The sequence below is a fragment of the Pinus tabuliformis genome, chromosome 3_2 (assembly GCF_031772625.1).
Source record: "Pinus tabuliformis cultivar Carrire ecotype Pingquan chromosome 3_2, CPIR1, whole genome shotgun sequence".
Classification (NCBI taxonomy): domain Eukaryota; kingdom Viridiplantae; phylum Streptophyta; class Pinopsida; order Pinales; family Pinaceae; genus Pinus; species Pinus tabuliformis.
Genome location: NC_142302.1, coordinates 199,430,183 through 199,452,564, shown reverse-complemented (window position 1 = coordinate 199,452,564; position 22,382 = coordinate 199,430,183).

Sequence of the window (22,382 nt, the reverse complement as noted above, 5' to 3'; positions counted from 1 at the left end):
GAAGAGCCACAAACTCCCAGAGTGAGAAGATCAGTTTCAGAAAGAAGGCAACTAGAAAGGTATAGTCCATCTGCTTTCTATTCAATTTTTTTTTTATCTATTACTGATGATGATCCTAGAACTGTGAAGGAAGTAGTAGATTCAGAGGATGGAAAACTTTGGAAAGAGGCCATGGTTAATGAAATGGCATCTTTGCTTGGGATCTGGTGGATTGGTTGGCTGGAAGGAAACCCATTGGAAGCAAATGGGTGTTCAAGAAGAAGAAAAATGTAGAAGGAAAGGTGGAGAAATACAAAGCTTGGTTGGTAGCAAAAGGTTATTCCCAGGTGCCGAGAATTGATTTTGGTGATATTTTTTCTCATGTTGCCAAGGTAGCTTCTATTAGATTACTTTTATCTGTTTTTGTTTCTTTTGATTTTGAGGTAGAACAGATGGATGTGAAGACAACATTTCTTCATGAGGATCTGGAAGAGGACATCTACATGAAGCAACCTGAAGGCTTTATGGTGAAGGGTAAGAAAGAACTGGTATGCAAGTTGAAGAAGTCTTTGTATGGGTTAAAACAGTCACCAAGGATGTGGTATCAGAAATTTGATACATTTATACCGAGACTTGGCTTCACCATAAGCAAAGCATAACACTATGTGTATTTTAAATTAATTGGGTACCGTATTATTTATCTGGTCTTTTATGTGGATGATATGCTGCTAGTTGGAATGACAAAGAAATTATCTAGAATTTGAAAGCCCAATTGTCCTCAAAATTCGACATGAAAGATCTTGGTGCTACAAACTATATGTTGGGCATGAAAATTAAAAGATATCGGACAAACAGGAAGCTCTAGTGAAACCAGAGGAAGTATGTCGAGACAATACTAGAGAGGTTTAGTATGTGGGACAGTAAACCGATGAAGGTTCCTATTCCTGTAGGTGTAAAGTTATCTGTTGAATAGTGTCCCAAGACACAAGAAGAGGAAGAGGACATGTCCTTTGTTCCATATGCAAGTGCAGTCGGTAGCCCGATGGATGCGATGGTCTGTACTAGACCAAACATTGCACATGCAGCGGGAGTATTGAGCAAGTTTATGTCAAAATCAGGGAAGGAGCATTGGACAACAACGATGTGGGTTTTCAGGTATTTGTGTGGCACTAGTGATTATCGTTTGCATTACAAAGGAAGACCAAGATTGGATGGAGTTTTGGATATTTGTGGCTTCATTGATGAAGACTGGGCTAGAAATCTAGATCAGAGAAGTTCTACAAGTGGGTATGTATTTAACCTATTTGGAGGTGCAGTTAGTTGGATGTGTAAGAAACAATTTGTAGTGGAATTATCAACTATAGAGGCAGAATACATGGCAACCACTCATGCAAGCAAGGAAGTAGTTTGGTTGCAGAGATTGTGTTCAATTATGGGGTTAGTACAAGGAGCTATAAGGATAGACTGTGACAGCCAAAGTGTAATTTTCTTGGCAAAGAACCCTGCTTATCATTCAAATACAAAGCACATTGATGTTCAGCATCACTTTGTGAGGGATATGATAGAAGACAAAAAGGTGTTGTTGGTAAAAGTGCACACTTTGAAGAATACTGCAGATGCATTGACAAAATCTGTGAGCTATGAGAAGTTCTCTTGGTGTAAAGAAACAATGGGCATTTCAGGGTTGGATAAATGACTAATGTCTCTTGTGGAATGAAAACAACAAGTGGGAGAATGTTGGGTTGTGTTATATTCTTTCCATGACTAGCTGACGTAGTTAATTGGGGGGTTAGAGGGCGGTGGAGCCCCCCCTTCTGTTGGGTTATGTTATATTCTTTCCATGACTAGCCCACATAGTTAACTGAAGGGTTAGAGGGGGTGGAGCCCCCCCTTCGTTGCACTGATTGCATAGCGAGGGGAGTCACAGGGGTTTTGAGGGGTGCAGGTAACCCCACTCTATGGGTTCTGTGGTAGCACCCCGCAAAATTTTGGTTTTGGACCCTATATTAGGTTGGGCGGACCTACCTATGGTTTTGTGCATGTTTTTCGCACATGGTTTTAGACACGATGGTTTTCAGTCCATGGTTTTGGACGCGATGGTTTTTGGTCCATGGTATTGTATGCTTCGGCATGTATAAATATGTATTGTAACATTGAAAGGAACATAATGAAAAATCAATCTGGTAGTCCCGGTTTTGGGATCCAGGGGAAAATCTCTGTGTATATGTGTTTTATGTGTTATGATCTCGCATTGTTTATTTTCTATGTTTTAGAATTCGTATGCAGGTAATTTATGTACAAGGTTAAAACCTACATTTGGTATCAGAGTTATTTTGGCTTCAAGGGGATGCCTTTTTTGCTGAGGGGTTTAGCTCGGGCTTGTGGTAGACCCTGTTCAGTGGGAGATCTACGAGATTGATTCTGGTGGTGAAAGAAGATGGTGAGCAATGGAAAGATAAAGATCAAAAAATTTAATGGTCAGAGTTTTGAGTTGTGGAAACTCAAGATGGAGGATCTATTGGTGGATAAATATCAGTGGATCGTGGTAGATCCGGGTACTAAACCAACTGGAGTATCCGATGAAGAATGGAAGAAGTTAGATCAGAAAGCAAAGAGTACAATACAATTGTGTGTCTTAGATACAGTATTGTTGAATGTATCAGGGGAAGCTACAACGAAGGCTTTGTGGGACAAGTTAGGGACTTTGTACCAATCTAAGTCACTGGTAAATAAACTATTCCTACAGAAAAAGATGTATAACCTGAGGATGAAAGATGGAGACTCGGTGACAGAGAATCTGAATGCATTTAATATTGTGGTAAGTAAGTTATCGTCTGTTGATATCAAAATTTTAAATGAAGATAAGTGCATTAGTTTTTTGTGTTCTCTACCAGATTCGTGGGATAGTCTAGTTGTTGCAATAGGTAGCAATGCAACTGCCTTGCAATTTGATGAAATAGTCTCATCCTTGCTGACGGAGGAGATGAGATGGAAAAATATGGAGAGCCAGAATGGTGATGCCTTGTCTTTACAAGGACGGTCTCAGAATAGAAACAAAATTAATTCATCGAGTGGGAGGTCTAAATCTCTAGGAAAACCTGTAAAGGTGGTGTGCTGGAAATGCGGAAAGGAATGGCACTACAAAAGGGACTATAAATATAAAGCTCATGATAAAGGAAAGGGATCTGATGATGCTCCTTCTACAGAGGCGAAAACAACCTCAGATGAAGGTGGGGATGTGTACTTGGCTTCTTCAAGTATACATGTAGATCATGAGGCATGGTTGATTAACTCAGGTGCATCCTTTCACTTCACTCCCCATAGAGAGTGGTTCTTCGAGTATGAGAATATGATGGTGGTGATGTTTTCTTGAGGGATGACAGGAAGGCTAGAATTGTTGGTCATGGAAAAGTAAAGTTGAATTTGCAAGGTGGAAGGGTTAGAACACTTCTGGTTGTTCTGCATATTCCTGCATTAGCCAGCAATCTGATTTCTATAAGCAAGTTGGATGATGTAGGTGTAAAAACGGTGTTCGAGAAGGATACCTGCAAGATGGTTCAGGGAGCACTAGTATTGATGCGGGGAGCTCGAATTGGAATATTGTACAAGCTACAAGGTAGCACTGTTTTTGATGGGTGCAACAGTTTCGTGATTCCTAAAAGTGGAGCAAAAAATCTAGTGGTTTCTCAAGAGAAGACCATGTTGTGGCATCAAAGGCTTGGACATATTGAGAGAAGGGCCTTCGAATACTTCATGGTAAAGGTATGGTAGAAGGTATGAGTAATAGCTCTCTGTATTTTGATTTCTGTGAAAATTTTATATATGGGAAGCAAAATCGAGTGAGTCTCCCCTCTGGTTGTAAGAGGCCGAAACAGATACTAGAGCTTGTGCATAGTGATGTTTTTGGACCTGTGAGGGTAAGTCTGTGTACTATGTATCATTTATAGATGAATTCTCAAGGAATACATGGATATATTTCCTTAAGAAGAAACCTAAAGTCTTTGATAGGTTTAAATAATTTAAGGCTCTGGTGGAAAACCAGATAGAGAAGAAGATAAAGGTATTGAGGACAGATAACGGTGGAGAGTTTTGCAGTAAGGAATTTGAAGAATTTTGTAAAAAGTGTGGTATAGCATGGCAGAAGACTACCCCATATACACCTCAGCAAAATGAAGTTGCAGAAAGAATGAATAAGACGTTGATGGAAAGGACAAGAAGTATGCTCAGTGGTGCTGGGTTAGGACAAGAATTCTGGGTAGAGGCTCTGGAGACAACATGTTACATGGGCAATAGATCACCTTCATCAGCGTTGGAGGATAGGACTCCACAAGAGGTATGGACTGGTAAGAAACCCTTTCTTTCACATCTAAGGGTAATTGGATGTGATGCATATGTACATGTTCCAAAGGATAAACGAACCAAGTTGGATAGTAAATCTGAAAAGTGCATCTTTATTGGGTATAAGGATGGTTTAAAGGGTTATAAGCTTTGGAACCCAGTAACAAGGAAGGTTGTGTACAGCTGAGATGTGGTTTTCAGAGAGGTGAAAGATGTTATTAAACATGAAGTCCAACCAAAGGAACCTGAGAAGATAGAGTTTGAGCTAAAGGAGGAAGAATCAGACTCTACAGTAGAGGAGGAATCAGAAGATGAAGAGCCACAAAATTCGGGTGTGAGAAGATCAGTTCAAGAAAGAAGGTAGCCAGAAAGGTATAGTCCATCTGCTTTTTGTTCAAATTTTGCTTTATCTAATACTGATGATGATCCCAGAACTTTGAAGGAAGCAGTAGATTCAAAGGATGGAAAACTCTGGAAAGAGGCCATGGTTGATGAAATGGCATCTTTGCACAAAAATGAGGCTTGGGATCTGGTGTAGTTGTTGGCTAGAAGGAAACCCATTGACAACAAATGGGTGTTCAAGAAGAAGATAAATGCAGAAGGAAAGGTGGAGAAATACAAAGCTCAGTTGGTAGCAAAAGGTTATTCCCAGGTGCCGGGAATTAATTTTGGTGATATTTTTTCTCCTGTTGCCAAGGTAGCTTCTATTAGATTACTTTTATCTGTTGCTGCTACTTTTGATTTTGAGGTAAAACAGATGGATGTGAAGACAACATTTCTTCACGGGGGTCTGGAAGAGGAGATCTACATGAAGCAACCTGAAGGCTTTGTGGTGAAGGGTAAGAAAGAACTGGTATGCAAGTTAAAGAAGTCTTTGTATGGGTTAAAACAATCACCAAGGATGTTGTATCAGAAATTTGATACATTTATATGGGGACTTGGCTTCACCAGAAGCAAAGTAGATCACTACGTGTATTTTAAATTTATTGGTGACCGCGTTATTGATCTGGTCTTGTGTGTGGATGATATGTTGCGAGTTGGAAATGACAAATAAATTATCCAGGATTTGAAGACTGAATTGTCCTCCAAATTCGACATGAAAGATATTTTGGCGTAAATCACAAGATCTATCATTTGTCGATGTGTTTCGAACCAACTAGTGTGGTTCATCGTCAAGACAAGTTGAAGAACCAGATCCAGCTTTGCATGATAAATAGCTTGAGCAGAGCCTCCAATGGCTAACCAGGCCAACGGCTAAATTGGACTAGGGACTTTACCTCTAAATATATAAATAATTTAATTTAATTGGAAGTTAGTTATAATAACCTTACCTCTAAATAAATATAAAAATAATTTAAGCTAATTGGTTATTAACTATTTATTAAATACATAGAAAAATATTAGAATAAAACATATAATTAACTATTTATAGAGTTACTAACTAATTTAACAAATACATAGAAAATATAAATAATGTAATAAAATGTATGATTAATTATATATAGAGATTAAAAATTGGTTGTTAAGTTAATATATATATATATATATATATATATATATAATAACAAATTAAATAAATAAATAAATGCTAACTTGTAAATAAAAATAAAAATAAATAAAATCATATAAAAACTTGTAAAAACTAACTTAAAATAAAATTAAAAATAAAAAGAGGAAACAAGAAACAAGGGGAGGGGGGAGGAGGAGGGGCGGAAAGGAAGAAAGTGACCAGGAAGAGAGAAAAGGGACCCAACATCTACTGATCTTCTAGCCATCTTCTCTATTGAGATTGATCGGCCTCTTTTCAATCTCCAGAGCTTCCCTAAATTTCTGATGATGGAACTGTGAAACTCTAGCAATGACGCTAGCCTCCTCAATACAACATGATGATTGGTTTTTTCTGCATGCCTAGCTAAAGCTGAAGACTTTAATCTCCTATGCTTAAGGTGAGCTTCGTGCTCACTAATCCTTTGATTGATGGAGTGACCTGTCTTACCAATATAGGGAGTCCCACAGGAACAAGGGATAATATGCACCGCTTTCATATCCTTAGGATCAATAAGATCCGTTGCTGATCTGAGGGACATACAAATGGTGTCAAGGGGTCTAAAGGTAACAAGGACACTATGAATCTTGAGAGTCCTTGCAATCTTATCAGTGGTCCCCTAAAAAAATGGAAGATGGACACCTGGAATCCGCTCCTTTGGTTCCCTTTTAGCAAGAGAATTCTTGGATTCTCAAGATGCATAGTGTCCCTGTTACCTTTAGACCCCTTAACACCATTCGTATGGCCCTCATATCAGCAAAGGATCCTATTGATCCTAAGGATATGAAAGGGGTGTATATTATCCCTTGTTCCTGTGGGACCCCCTATATTGGTGAGACGGGTCGCTCCATCAATCAAAGGATTAGTGAGCACATAGCTGACCTTAAGCATAGGAGATCAAAGTCTTCGACTTTAGCTGAGCATGCATAAAAAATCAATCATCAATTTTGTATTGAGGAGGCTAGCGTCATTGCTAGAGTTTCACAATTCTATCATCGGAAATTTAGGGAAGCTCTAGAGATTGAAAAGAGGCCAAGCAATCTCAATAGAGAAGGTGGCTGGAAGATCAGTAGATGTTGGGTCCCTACTCTCTCTTCCTAGTCGCTTTTTTCCTTTCCGCCCCTCCTCCTCCCCCCTCCCCTTGTTTCTTGTCTCCTCTTTTTATTTTTAATTTTAAAGTTAGTTTTTACAAGTTTTTATATGATTTTATTTATTTTTGTTTTTATTTACAAGTTAATATTTATTTATTTATTTATTTTTATTTTTACTTAATATTATTTTATTCCAATGTATATATATTTTTATTTTTTAATATATAGTTTTATTTTTAGTTATTTATTTAATTTGTTGTTGTTATTATTATTATTATTATATATATATATATAACTTAACAACCAATTTTTAATCTCTATATATAGTTAATCATATGTTTTATTACATTATTTATATTTTCAATGTATTTGTTAAATTAGTTAGTAACTCTATAAATAGTTAATTATACGTTTTATTCTAATACTTTTGTATGTATTTATTAAATAGTTAATAACCAATTAAATTAAATTATTTATATATTTAGAGGTAAGGTCCCTAGTCCAATTTAGTCGTTGGCCTAGTTAACCATTGGAGGCTCTGCTCAAGCTATTTATCATCCAAAGCTGGATCTGGTTCTTCAACTTGTCCTAACTATGAACCACACTAGTTGGTTCGAAACGCGTCGACAAATGATAGATCTTGTGATTTACGCCGAAAAATCTCTCATAAACCTGATATGGATCACAGAGGCCTCAACTCAACAAAAGAAAGATCTTGGTGCTACAAACTATATTTTGGGCATGGAAATTAAAATAGATTGGACAAAGAGGAAGCTCTGGTTAAACCAGAGGAAGTATGTCGAGACAATATTGCAAAGGTTTAATATGCAGGATAGTAAACTGTCGAAGGTTCCTATTCCTGTAGGTGTAAATTTACCTGTTGAACAGTGTCCCAAGACACAAGAAGAGGAAGAGGACATGTCCCATGTTCCGTATGCAAGTGAAATTAGTAGCCTGATGGATGTGATGGTCTGTACAAGATCATACATTGCACATGCAGTGGGAGTATTGAGTAGGTTTATGTCAAAACCAAGGAAGGAGCATTGGACAACAGTGATGCAGGTTTTCAGGTATTTGTGTGGCACTAGTGATTATGGTTTGTGCTACCAAGGAAGACCAGGATTGGACAGAGTTTTGGATATTCGTGGCTTTATTGATGTAGATTGGGTTGGAGATTTGGATCAGAGAAGATCTACAACTGGGTATGTATTTAACCTATTTGGACGTGCAGTCAGTTGGATGAGTAAGAAACAATCTATAGTGGCATTATCAACTACAGAGGTATGCATGGCAGCCACTCATGCAAGCAAGGAAGCAGTTTGGTTGCAGAGATCTTGTTCAAGTATGGGGTTAGTACAGGGAGCTATAAGGATAGACTATGACAGCCAAAGTGCAATTTTCTTGGCAAAGAACCTTGCTTATCATTCAAAGACAACACACATTGATGTTCAATATCACTTTGTGAGGGATATGATAGAAGACAAAAAGGTTTTGCTGGTAAAGGTGCACACTTTGAAGAATACTGCAGATGCATTGACAAAATATGTGACCTATGAGAAGTTCTCTTGGTGTAGAGAAACAATGGGCATTTCAGGGCTGGATAAATTACTAAGCTCTCCTGTGGAAAGGAAACAACAAGTGGGAGAATGTTGGGTTGTGTTATATTCTTTCCACGACTAGCCCACGTAGTTAACGGGGGGGTTAGAAGGGGGGCGGAGACCCCCCTTCGTTGCACCGATTGTGTAGTGAGGGGAGTCACAGGTGGTTTGAAGGGTGCATGTAACCCCACTCTATGGGGTATGGGGCAGTGCCCCACAAAATTTTGGTTTTGGACCCTATATTAGGTTGGGCAGACCTACCTATGTTTTTGTGCATGTTTTTCGCACATGGTTTTGGACATGATGATTTTAGGTCCATGGTTTTGGACGCGATGGTTTTCAGTCCATGGTATTGGATGATTTGGCATGTATAAATATGTATTGTAACATTGAAAGGAACATAATGAAAAATCAAACTGGTAGTCACTGTTTTTGGATCCAGGGGAAAATCTTTGTGTATATGTGTTTTATGTGTTATGCTCTCGCATTGTTTATTTTCTGTGTTTAGAATTTGAAAAGCAGGTAATTTATGTACAGGGTTAAAACCTACACCTTCAATGCACAGATTTTGCAGCAAGGGGGTGATAGAGAGTTTGAAGGGAGCGGGTAGACCCCCTCTATGGGGTCTAAGGCAGTGCCCTGGGGAAACAAATTTTGGACCCTATATTAGGTTGGGCAGACCTAGCTATGGTTTTGTGCATGGTTTTCGCACATGGTTTTGGACGTGATGGTTTCCGGTCCATGGTATTGGATTCTTCAGCATGTATAAATATGTATTGTAACATTGAAAGGAACATAATGAAAATCAAGCTGCTAGTCCAAGATTTGGGATCTAGGGGAAAATATATGTGTATATGTGTTTTATGTGTTATGCTTTCGCATTGTTTATTTTCTGTGTTTTAGAATTCGTATGCAGGTAATTTCTGTATGGGGTTAAAACCTACAAACATATGAAGACACTCATCTCAGGTTCAAGGATGCTTGGAGTTGTAGATGAAGAGTATGTGCACTATCATCCTATTGACGACCTCTATCTGACCATCAATCTAGGGATGGAAGGTAGTCGATTTGGTGAGCTTTGTGTCCAATAGTGTCCAAAGGCTTCACCAAAACGTGCTCAAGAACCTGTTATCCTAATATGATATAATGGTCTACGAGATCCCAAAATATACCCATACTCATTCAAAGAAGAGTTTGGCAGTGTCATCTACTGTGATACTCTTCTCGTAGGCCGTCACTAGCCACCTTAGAAGATATGTCCACGACCACAAATACACAGTCATTACCATGCTTGGTATAAGGGGGGCCAAACATATAGTCCATGGATATGGATTCTCACAGTTAGCTGGGAGTAGGCAGAAGAGTGTACATGCCTTTCTTCTTGATGGTTGGCTTAGCGATAGCGCAAGTAGTGCAGGATCTGATATATTTCTCAACATCCAATTGGAGTTTGGGCCAATAAAAGTACTTTTGTAGTAAAACCATAGTCTTCTCCACACCAAAGTGTCATGTGACCTGACTGTAGTGTGCCTCCCAAATTAGCTTGGCACGCTCGCTTGAAGGAAAAAAATGTGGCTCATGTAGCATAATAATGCGTCTTGGAGGTGGAATTTAGGAAGTTTCTTGCGATCTACTAGCATCTGGTATGTTGAGGCAAACTCTGGATCATTTTTTTATAGTTGCAGCCATCCAAAGGTCTCGTGACCACAAGAGTTGAGAAGAGTAGCAAGTGTTGCAACTCGGGACTAGCTGAGGTAGTCTGCAACATGATTGGTGCTACCCTTTTTGTATTTAATGTTCAAGTGGAATTATTGTAGATATGTAGACCAATTTTGGTGGCGACCATTCTGCAAATTCCCTTGTGTCTATATAAACTGAAGAGTTCAATGATCGATGTGGATGACTGTCCCCTTCCCTAGCATGTAGTGCTTCCATTGTCGGCAAGCTTGCATGATGGAATGCATCCCATATCATAGGTGGGGTACTTTCGAATTGTATCAGAAAGTGTCTCACTATGATAGGCCACTGGATGCCCATGTTGGTTGAGGAGTGCACCAATAGCATAGTCTGAGGTGTTTGTCTCAATTTCAAATGGTTCTTGCAGGTCTGGCAGTATGAATACCGGTGTAGAGAAAAGGTGCTGCTTCAACTCAACAAATGCCTTATGTTGGGACTCAAAACAGGAAAAAAATTCTTTTGCCCCACCTTTAGTAATCTAACTCAAAGGACAAGTGATATGGGAGAATCCCAACATGAAACTCCCATAGAAATTTTCAAGGCCCAAAAAATTGTGAAGGTCTGTTAGAGTGGTCACGGTCAGGCAATCCCGAATGACTTGAATCTTGGTCAAGTCCACATGCATGCCACACCCAAGTATTGGACTTGGCTCATGCCAAAGGTGCATTTCTCCAAGCTGGCACACATTTTGTGCATCTGAGGGGTTTGAAGGACCTGTCTAATGTGTTGCAAGTGTTCTTCCCAACTCTTGCTAAAGATGAGGATGTTGTCCAGATAAACCACCATGAACGAGTTGGTGAAGGGCCACAATATTTCATCCATTAGCTTCATAAAAGTAGCAGGGGAATTTGTTAACTTGAAGGGTATAACCAACCATTCAAAAAGGCCTTCCTGGGATTTAAAGGTAGTATTCCATACATCTGTGGCCTCTATTGGAACCTAGTGATAGCTAGACTTTAGATTGATATTGCTGAAATACTTGGCCCCCTTGAGTTGATCCAGCAGGTCATCAATCCATGGGATTTGATACCTTTCCCTGACAATGATTTTGTTTAGTGCTCGATAATCAATGCAGAGCATCCAGGTCCCATCCTTCTTCTATACAAGTACAATCGAGCTCCCAGAAGGCGAGGAACTTGGTCGGATGTGCCCTTTCTGTAGAAACTCCTAGATTTTCCACTTGATATCTTCATTTCCATAATGGAGCAGAAATATATCAACCTGTTGTGTAGAGATGCTCCAGGAGTCAAATCGATTGAATTCTTGACCTGACAATGCAAGGGTACCCCTGTGCGTGAGGAGAATATGTCCCAGTATTCTTCCACGACTATATCCACCTACTTCTTCTGCTTGGAGGAACCCTTCCCAGGGGCCATGGATGTGGCTACAACCTTCTCCTTACTTTCAGAACAAATCAGAAAGAAAACAAATTTCTCAGTCTGGGAGATGACCTTACTGCATTTCTTAGCAGAGATAAAAGAGATGGCAGTAGGTGGCGCTATCTCTACTGTCCTGTATAACTTAGTACCGAAAGAAATAATAACAGAGCGAGGTTTAGACTCATATATAGCACGTCGCTTCCATAAGTATGGTTGTCCTAATAATACATCACAAAATTCAAGAGGAACAACATCATAGAGTAACTCATCCGTGAAGGGCTTGATGTTGTAGGGAAGGCGTCACTATTGGCTGACGCAGAGATCTCGTCCTTGGTGAAGCCACCCGATGGTATACAGTTGTAGATGTGATGTAGTCTATAGGCCTAGCCGCTTCATTACCTCTGTTGAAATGAGGCTCTTTTGGCTCCCACTGTCGACAATGAACTGCAGTGGAGAACCCTTCACCCACATCTGTGAGTGGAATAGGCGCTACCCCTCTTCTGGATCTTCAAGATCAATATTCTAGATATTGGTGGTAGCCACAGTGGAACTAGGCTCTGCATCAATGATATGATTCCCTTTTTCATTCCCCTTTTCAGGTTTTGACTCAGAGTCAAAACATGCATCAGACTCAGAAACCTTTAGCTCGACCACCAGTGACTACTTGGCCCGACACTCACTTGTGTTATGAGTGGAGCTCTTATGGAACTCACACCACTTTCCCATCTCCTTCTTTGTCTTCTTGGTGTTGTTATTTTCTTGTGGCTTCAGAGGGTTCTCTTGGGTTGCCCCACCTTGGCCTTGCCCTTTTCTCTGCAGTCTAGGAGTGTCTTTCCCTTGCTTCAAATTCGTAGATCCAAAGTCTCGCTATTTCTGTTTAAGCTTCTACTTGATCTTGATAGTGTATCGGTACATTGTACCGAGTGAGGAGATGTCCAGGAACCCCATCTCATCCTGGATGTACCTTTGTAGGCAGTCGCGATACTTGAGTACCAAATATTTCTCAGAATCCTTGATACCCAACTTTGTGCGAAGGGTATGAAAAACATTGGTAAACTTTGACATGTCTTGGTCCCTTCCCTATCCCAGTGTGGTTCACTTTATGTATTTATCCTCATAGCTCTTGATAAGGTAGTACTACTCCTTGATGGCATTCAGAAATGAATCCCAAGTGGGTGTTGCTGAAAATAGTGAGGGCGTACTTTCATCCTACTACTCATTGTAGGTTTCCCAGCAATCCTTGACGTGGGGGGCGGCTTTGAGAAGAGAAAAAAGTAATATTTTCCCAAATGGAAAAATCATGAACAAGAAAATATCCTTCTTGAAAATTTAACCATGTATTTATGACATCTACATCTATTTGACCCTCAAATATGGGATTGTCAAAGTTAATTGTACCTTAAGTGTGTGGCGCTTCCAACATAGCTGTTGGAAGTAGATGCGTCTTCTTTAGGTAGCCATTGAAGGATCTGGGCAAATTTGTCCATCATTGCATTCCTCTATCGCTCGAGGGCTTCTTCGAGTAATATTTTGAAAGGATCTCCTACCCCCTTGTCATTTTGTTCTTCCCCCATGGTAGGTCGTCAGGATTTTCAAGGCCGATCTTGCAAGGTTTCAACCAGTTCAAGCCGTAGCTCCTTATATCTCAACCTCATTGGGGACATGCAAAGAAAAATAGAGAAAGAGCAGGCTACTCTAATACCACTAATCTGAATTTAAACAAGAACACAACAAATTACAGATATAACCATAAAAGATGCAGCATAAATAACACTTCATTTCATTAATATCAAACACTAAAATATGCTTACATACAAGGCTAGCTCGAGCGATGGTAGCTTATCTTTGAGAAGAGATGGGGCAGCTACATGCCTTTGAATTGTCTTACAATGAGGCTCCAAGACCTATTTATTATTGAGAAACAATGGAAAACCCTAAACATCCAGAAACTTAACCCTAGGAGATGAAATGCCAAAACTGTGGGTCCTATTTGGGTAAATTGGTACATCAATTTCCCGAGGTCGTAACTTTAGCATATGATATTTGCTTGCCTATCATAATACCTCGTTTTGAATATCTCAAAGAATAGGCCAAAAATGAACCAATTACATTTCAATAATATTTTGGTCTCTTTGTTTTCCCTCAAAACGACTTCGGAAGTTCAGGACCCGAAAAATTGCCAAAAATAGTAAATTGTGTTACAATTAAGGAAACTGAAAAACTGAAAGAGATAGTGTTGGGGGTCCAAGTGGAATAGGAGGGTGGCCACCAATATCCACTTGGATCATCAAGAAATGATTATCAAAAGTATCATCGATCGAAAAAACCAAAGAAATATAGATCGAACCGAAGATGATGGCAATCGCGCAGAATCTCACTAGCGAAGAGAAACTAGCCCCCCAAGGAAAAGTGAGACATAGGAATCAGGACAAGACAAAGACTCGGGAACTGAAGGACAGAGTTGGGTAACACATCATAGGATAAGAATTTGGGCGGGTAAAACAACATAAATTGGAATTCTAAGGGGAATTTAAGAAAATTAAACCCTCGGTATTTGATGGAGAATCTCAAGAGGCAGCGGAGCCATGGCTGGTCAATATCAATAATATTTCCAAATTTATGATATAGTGACAATTTGAAATCTCTTTTAGCAATTTATTAGCTGCAAGGAAAATCTACCCTATGGGGGGAGGAAGTAAAGGTGGTCCATAGAGTGGACGAACAAGGAATCAGGTGGGAGAAATTCCAATAGTATTTTAAAAATAAGTATTTGATGGAGCATTTCTACGATGATAAAGCAAAAGAATTCCATTATCTCATACTAGGGAAATTAACTATGGATGAATATGTAGCTAAGTTTACTTCACTTTTGAGATACATTTCATACATTTGAGAGGAAAAGGCCAAAGTGCAGAGATTTGTGAGAAGCCTGCCTGCTTTCATGAAGGAGTGACTAGAGTGTGATAACCCAAAAATGATGGATGAAGTTGTGCGTAAAGTGAGAATTTGTTATCAGCAAATGAAACAAAAAGGAGACAATCCAAAAAAAGGTCTAAGAAAAAAGGACAAAATTTTTCACATAATGGTAAAGGTGGGAAACTGGGTGTCCACAGAAATTCACCCAGAAGTCAGCAAAACAAAAATATGGGCAAATATCTACACAAAACGAAGGTACTGGGTCAATCAAAGAATACTGAGGTTGTGAACCATTAGGGGAATTTAGAGGTCTAAAATGAGACTCCTAAGAAAAATTAACAACCAAAATAAACTTTATAAAATCCAATAGGATTCAAGATGATGATGTCAACCATGGGGGATGATTCACCATGTTTGGAGTAAAAAAGTAAAAAGTTTAAAAAATAATAAAACTACTTTTTCAACTAGAATTTTCAACTTATCTCCCTAAGGTTTTACTCAAATTTTGAGTGAGAGTACTCTTTGGATGCAAAATTTGATTCCTCATCCAAGGAGTATCCATGTTGCATACTTTTGATGGACCTTGTTACATGAAAAATGAGAAATACATAAAAAAACATGATTGCAATCACATTTTTCATGTTGTAAGGTTCATCGAATGTATGCAACATGTGTACTCCTTCGATGAGGAATCAAATTATGTATCACACGAGTGTTGCTACTCGAAATTTGAGTGAACCCATAGGGAGATAAGTTAAAAACGCGAGTTCAAAAAATAGTTTTTTCTTTTTTTTTTCCTCTAAAATCTGATGATGTAATCCAATCTTATTTTATTATTTCCACTATTATCTTATAATTCCTTAGGAGGCCCACTTTAGACCTCAAAATTCCCCTAATGAAATCTGAGGAGGACTTATCTTCCCGACCTGCATTACAATGTTGGGGATGCGGAGAGCCTCATTATACCAAAAATTTCCCTTAACGGAAGAGGCTTGAGAAAATTGCACAAATTCAAGAAGCATCCACAGTCAGAGAGGTAGCAAGAAGTCTACCCAAGATTAATGAAGCATTGTAGGATCATCAAGTAGAATATCAACTGACCATGGTGGAGTTTGAAGGTAAGATATTTAATCATGTTGTATTAATCTTAATTGACCCTGGAGCTAGTTTAAGCTATATAAGCCCCAAAATAGTTGAAGCCAGTCATTTGCAAGAATTTAAATTTAAAAGTTTGTGGTTGGTATAGTTAGCTACTAGAGAAAAAAGAAGGGTATCTGCTAAAATTGATAATTTCCCTATTATGATTGTAGAACAACCAATCACAACAAATTTAAATATCTTTCCCTTAGGATCTTACGACATTTTTGATTACCCCATTACCTCTTTACAAAAGAATGGAAAAGTGTTTCGATGGACGTTTGAATGCAAAAATAGTTTTGACCAACTGAAACACCTACTCACTACTACTCCATTCTTACGAGTGGCAGACTCAGAGCGAGACTTTGTGGTTTGCACATACACATGTAAAGAAGGAGTGGGAGGATTATTGCTGCAAGATGGAAGGGTGGTGGCTATGAGTGCCAAAAGAATAAAGAACATGAACAAAATTTCTTAGCTTATGATCTAGAATTGGCAACAGTAGTGCATGCCTTGAAGGTATGGAAACATTACTTGCTTGGGAAAATGTTTTTGTTGACGACAGATCACAATAGCCTCACTAACTATTTTAATCAACCAACTTTAAAATAGTGGCAAGCACGATGGGCTTCCTTTTTAAGTGAATTTGACTTTGACATTAGGCATCTCAAGGGAAAGGAGAATCGGTAGCAGATGACTTAAGTAGAAAGTTGCATTGTTTATATGAGGTTACATTTAGTGAAGTAAAAATTGATTTTAAGGAATTAATTAAAGAAGTTGTCTCACATGATCGTGAATATCAGTTTTTATGGCAGTGACTACAATAGCAAAATAGCCAAGAGAAACTATTGGGATATGACATTAACAAAGATAATTTGTTGATTTTTCAAAATAGGCTTTATGTACCCAATCATCAAAGTATCAAAGAAATGATCTTAGATGAATATAATAAATGTCCTTATGCAGCGCACCCAGGTTATCAAAAGTTCATTATAGCCTTAAGGAAAGATTTATTTATGTTGGGTACGAAAAAGAAAGTGACGGCATATTTGAAAATGTCTTGAGTGCCAATAGATAAAAGTTAAGCAATGACATCCTGATAGACTATTGCATCCCATGCCCATACCTAAGTGGAAGTGGGAAGCTATCACGCTATATTTTATCATTAGCCTACCTAAATAAAAAAGGCAATAAATCTATAATGGTAGTTGTTGACAAGTTGAGTAAAACTACACACTTTATACTAGTACAATCTACTTATAAATAGTCTATATTGTTGATATTTTCATGCGTGAAATATTTCTATTACATGGCATAATAAAGGTAGTGATATCAGATAGAGATGTGAAATTCACATCTACATTCTAGAAGGTTTTGTTCACAGGGTTAGGGACACAAATGAATTTTAGCACTATCTATCACCCTGAGACAGATTGGAAAAACAGAGAGGGTGAATCAAGTAGAAGGCATGTTACAAATGTACATTATGTAGAAACCTAGCAAGTGTGAAGATTACCTCCATCTTGTGGATTTTGCTTACAACAATATATATCAAGCATCACTTAAAATGAGCACCTTTGAAGTATTATACGAATGTGGATGTGATTCGGATCTTGGCAGGGAGTCCCCAAGATCTGACAAAATTCGGATCTTGGGGGGAGAGACCCCTAAGATCTAAAACCTTGAATTGCCAGAAGAAGAAAAAAAAAGAAGAGAATGCCCAATAAAAAAACCACAAAGAAACTTTTTATTAAAACCGATAATAACTGTAAAGCTTACAAATAGTAATGGAAATAAACCAGCTAGGGCGATGGTAGCTTATCTCTTGGAAGAGATGTGTGGCTACATGCCTCTGAACTATTCTGAACTGTAAAGGCTACATTGTGGCGGACAATCTGTCCTTTTACAAAGTGTGACTTGTTACTTATAGTATTTTTCAGTTACAATACCACGGGTCAATTCCATGGGTGAATGAATACCATGGGTGGATTTCACAATACCACGGGCCAATTCCATGGGTAAATGAATACCATGGGTGGATGTCACTTACAATACCATGGGTGGATTCCATTTACAATACCATGGGTAAATTCCATGGGTTGATGAATAATATGGGTGGATGAGTACCATGGGTTGATGCCATTTTCTATTCGGATCATTCCTCCCTCCTTAAGAAGCAATGGTCTCCATTGCGTAAAGTTCCCTCTTGCGAAGCCTTTGTTGAATATGAAGAGCTACTGAAGATAAGGGTTTTATGTGGTTCACCCATAACCATGATGAACGAAGATCCGAAGATAGAGATACCTTGTAATGCTTGTGACCAACTGTGATGATGACAGTGTGCGGCCTAGCAAATGGACTTCGATGAACTGTGGGGTTGTGGATGACCCATAACCATGAAAAATGAAGATCTGAGGATAGAGATACCCTGTAATGCTTGTGACCAAATGTGATACTAACAGTGTGCGGCCTAGAAAATGGACTTCGATGACAAGGATTTTATGCGGTTGACCCATAACTGTGATGTTGGTTGTTGCTGAAGTAGCAGGTGCCTACATAGCCTGAGGTGGGAGGGCACATCTCCAAAGAACCCAAGCCGAATGCTACTATGATGAAACTGATGAATGTGAACCAAGTGACTACTAAAGCGGGGTGGGAGGGCATTGTTGGGCCATTAATATGCCATTATTATTATAACTTTTGAACACTTATTCCACCCATTTCTATTATTCTTCATCGTGTCATTTATTATAATTTATTATATAAATCCATTTTATGATGATTTATGCTTCTATGAATGAATATTATTTATTCTCCTTTATTTCTAATAAATTTATGATTATGCATGATTTTATCAATGATAGTTTTAATAAATCAGTTGTAACATTATTCACCATTTTTAGCCTCCAAGATAATTTCCAGATTGAAGATTTGATCATTAAAAGTGCCAACTCAGAAATTAGCTGGAATAAGAAGTGACGGTTTTGCGGTTGAGATTTTGAGCAAATGAAGCAGAATCTGGAAAATCTGGAACATGAGTTTTGTCCAGAACGGACCCAATTAACTTTAATAAAGAACGGTTTGCCCAAATTCAGCTTGTACTGAGAGAAACACAGGGTTCTTTGAGCACGATTTTCTTAGATTTGTTGTTGCGGTCGTCCTCCAAATCTCAGCTACAAAGCCAAATTCGTCTTGCTCTTGTTGAAAGCTGGATGGAAATATATCTTCTTGTTGATCAATTGGTTAGAAGCAAACCAATTTTGTAATAGAAATCATGTTGTACTTATCTTTATTGTAACTGCTCTCTGATCTCTCTTTATTTAAATCAGAACAGAGATCAGAGATGGGGATGATTTGGGATTCGAATGATGGAAAAATGATGGAATTGAGGATTTAGAATTAGAGATTTAGAATTAAGAATTCATGATAGGATAGGAGGAAGAAAGGATTGTTTCAGGCTGTAAGTCTCAGAGCTGCTGCTGTTGTAATGATTTCACCATTTAATGATTAATATCTGATTTGGGAGTTGTTCATTCTTTTCATCTGAAGTAGCCCAGTAGCATCCGCTGGCGGCTAAGGGCCCAGCCTCTGGTGGAGTATGTTGCTGCTGTGTATCATATCTTTACAATTGTTGCTATGTGATGGTTTGATTTATTTCCTATTATTTTGAATTGCATTATTTTACAGTTTCATGTTTTTATAGTGTGCTGTTAGAATATTTTATGGAATTGTTTTATTGCACAAGTTGAGATTGAATCGCGTGGCTGTTCTTTTCCATCATAACAGAGATTACTATCCTTTTCAACTTATATTGTTATGCTATTCATTTCAAATGTAAAGCTTCGTTGTTCATTTCAGATTGTTGGTTATTCGATTCCACTAATCAGAGTTTGATGTTCAGATTTATTAAATATGATTCGTTGTTTAATTCCTTTAATTATAAGTTTGTTGTCCATTTACTTCACTGTTCAGTTTGGTTGATTAATTGCAAGAGTTTGCTTTTAAAGAGTTTTCCTAGTTTACTTTCAAAGGTAGCTTTAGTTCAATTTCGATTTCCTTTTGATTGCTTTAAAGCAAGACTGTCAACTGTAGTGGGCATTGGCATTTGCTATCTAGTCCCAGATTGATGATTTGTTCCTTGATTACTTTTGGTTACATCAGTTTCCAAAGGGATGAGTTATTGCTACTGGACCCTTGACTGATACATTGCTTATTTTTCCGAATGCATGATTTAAGTCTTAAAGTGCTTTGTTGTAAGTAGATTTTATTTCCAGCTTTCGTTTACTTTTGGATTTTGAGCACTATACTGCGAAACATACTCTTGAGTAAATAGCCGCCTCAGACTGAGTACACTCTTGAAATAAAAAGTCGTCCTTGGGTTGATAATTAATGTGAAGGTAATTAGAGGTGAAAAAGACCTTTTTATCGCTCCACATTTTGGCGCCGTTGCCGGGGAGAGTGTAGCCATTTCTAAAGAGTAGTGTGAATCTGATGAGTGTCTACTAGGGAAGAGTTGGATCTTAAAAACGGAAGGTAAGAACCTGTGTGCGGAGCATGTAAAAGCCCTGCTCCACTGTCCGCTTTCCTGACAGAATTGATGTTGCTTTGTTGGGTATAAATAGATGTTTGAATTTTTGTGTGAATGAATTAAAAGAAAAAAATGGAAATTTTGAAAAACAAATCTCATGATTTCTCTCAAGTGGTGATGTAAGCACCACCCATTTCACTAACCGATTGACATGAACACTTGAAGAAGGGCCTCAAAGAAACACATGAAGAACATCTTATATTATGGTAAGAAATGGATCACATTTTTACTTTTGAATTTCCTATCAAAGATCTAGGAGGAGTGACACAAATGCACATAATTCCCCCATTGTCTCTACCAAATTTTCATGGCTTGACAAATGAAGATCCAGATACATTCTTATTTGAGTTCGAAATACTTTGTAGAGGATATGATTATTGTACTAATGATCAAAAATTGAAAGTGTTTCCTCTTACTCTAAAGGAGCAGCTCTCCGATGGTTCATGAGCCTAGGTTGGAATTGCATCCAAACATGGGAGGACATGAAGAACATATTCTTGAAGAAGTACCAAGACTATTGCAAATCCAATGAAAATATTTTCGGTATGATACAAGGGGAAGATGAAAGTTTCGAGGATTATGTAGATCGATTTCATTATAACCTTCAAAAATCAAAGCATAAGCATTTAGAAAAAGACATCTTAAAAACACTCCTTCTTAAAGGAATCAAAGATGAATTTTTAGAACTCTTAAATCTGATAGGAAAAGGTGATGTTTTTCAGTTATCATATGATGATGTTTGTGAATTGTGCATAAGGTATTCAAGAGGAATCTCCAAGGCTGGTAAGAATTCTAGAGATGTTTGTTCTTTCTTTTCCAAATCTGCTACAAGAATAGGAGACATAAGAGCTGAAATCAATACTTTATTCGAAAATTTTGAAGTTGATTTTATTAGCTCTCTAAGTTCAAAATTGAATGCTTTGCAGGTTCAGAAAAATCAAGAATTTGATGAAGTGTTTTCCACTCATGACCGAAAGAAGCAGTCCATAGATAGTTGTTCTTCCTTATCTAGGATGGAAGTAGCATATCAAAGAGATGAGGAAGATGCAACAAAGTCAAAACCATGGAAATCATGGCCTACAGGTATGATTCAAAACACTTCCTCTTCATTCTCTTACTTGCATAATCCATTATGGAATACTAATGTGTTAGGGCAGCCATGCCAATTTCAATATAACCACCAATCTTGTTTACAAGTTGGGCATGGTTCATCTTATGATGGCATGACTACTCTCCCTCATCTTGTAGCACAAACATATTCTCCATATTTTTCACCAGCTCTTCCACAACATCCTGCTTGCATACCAAATTCATCCACTCAACCCAATCAACCACATCATCACAATGCTCCATTCCTTACACATTTTCCTGCTCAACTAATTCCACACCCTCACCATAATAAACCATTACAACATGCTTACATTGTTGAACTGCCAAATTTATCCACCCTTCCCACCCATTCTATCTCACATGCGCCATTAAAGAAAACTTATAATGAGATTTAGAATTTTTCAAATTCAAAAATTGTAGAAGCTATGGAAGAAAATGAGGTTTCTTATAGTATGTATCAACAAGCTATTTTAAAAGCTCAAGAACTTCATGATCTGATGGATATGAGAAATCAAGAAAGTAACAGATACATTGAATATTGGTTTCACTCTATCATTTGTTTGCAACATCACTCTATGCTTCAACAATTTTTGATACCATTTTTTGAAGGGAAGTTGGCTTCTCATACCCTAATATCCATTAACATGCATTTTTCAAATTTGGGTATGTGCATACATGAAGCCCTATTTCGAAAATGGTTCCATTGGAAGTACTCATATACGTAGTCATATTCATTTTTCAAATCAAAATAGGTTAGTGTAGAAAATAAAATAAATAAGGGAATAAATAAATGCTTTTTGTTTTTTTTCATGTAAAACTAGTTGTTTCTTTTGTTGCAACATGCTATCCAAATCAACATCGATGATAAATGTTTTAATTCATTTGTGTATTATAGAAATAACAATTCTACAAACACTTATATTCATTTTTATCATCAATATGAAAAAATGGTTCAATATCATT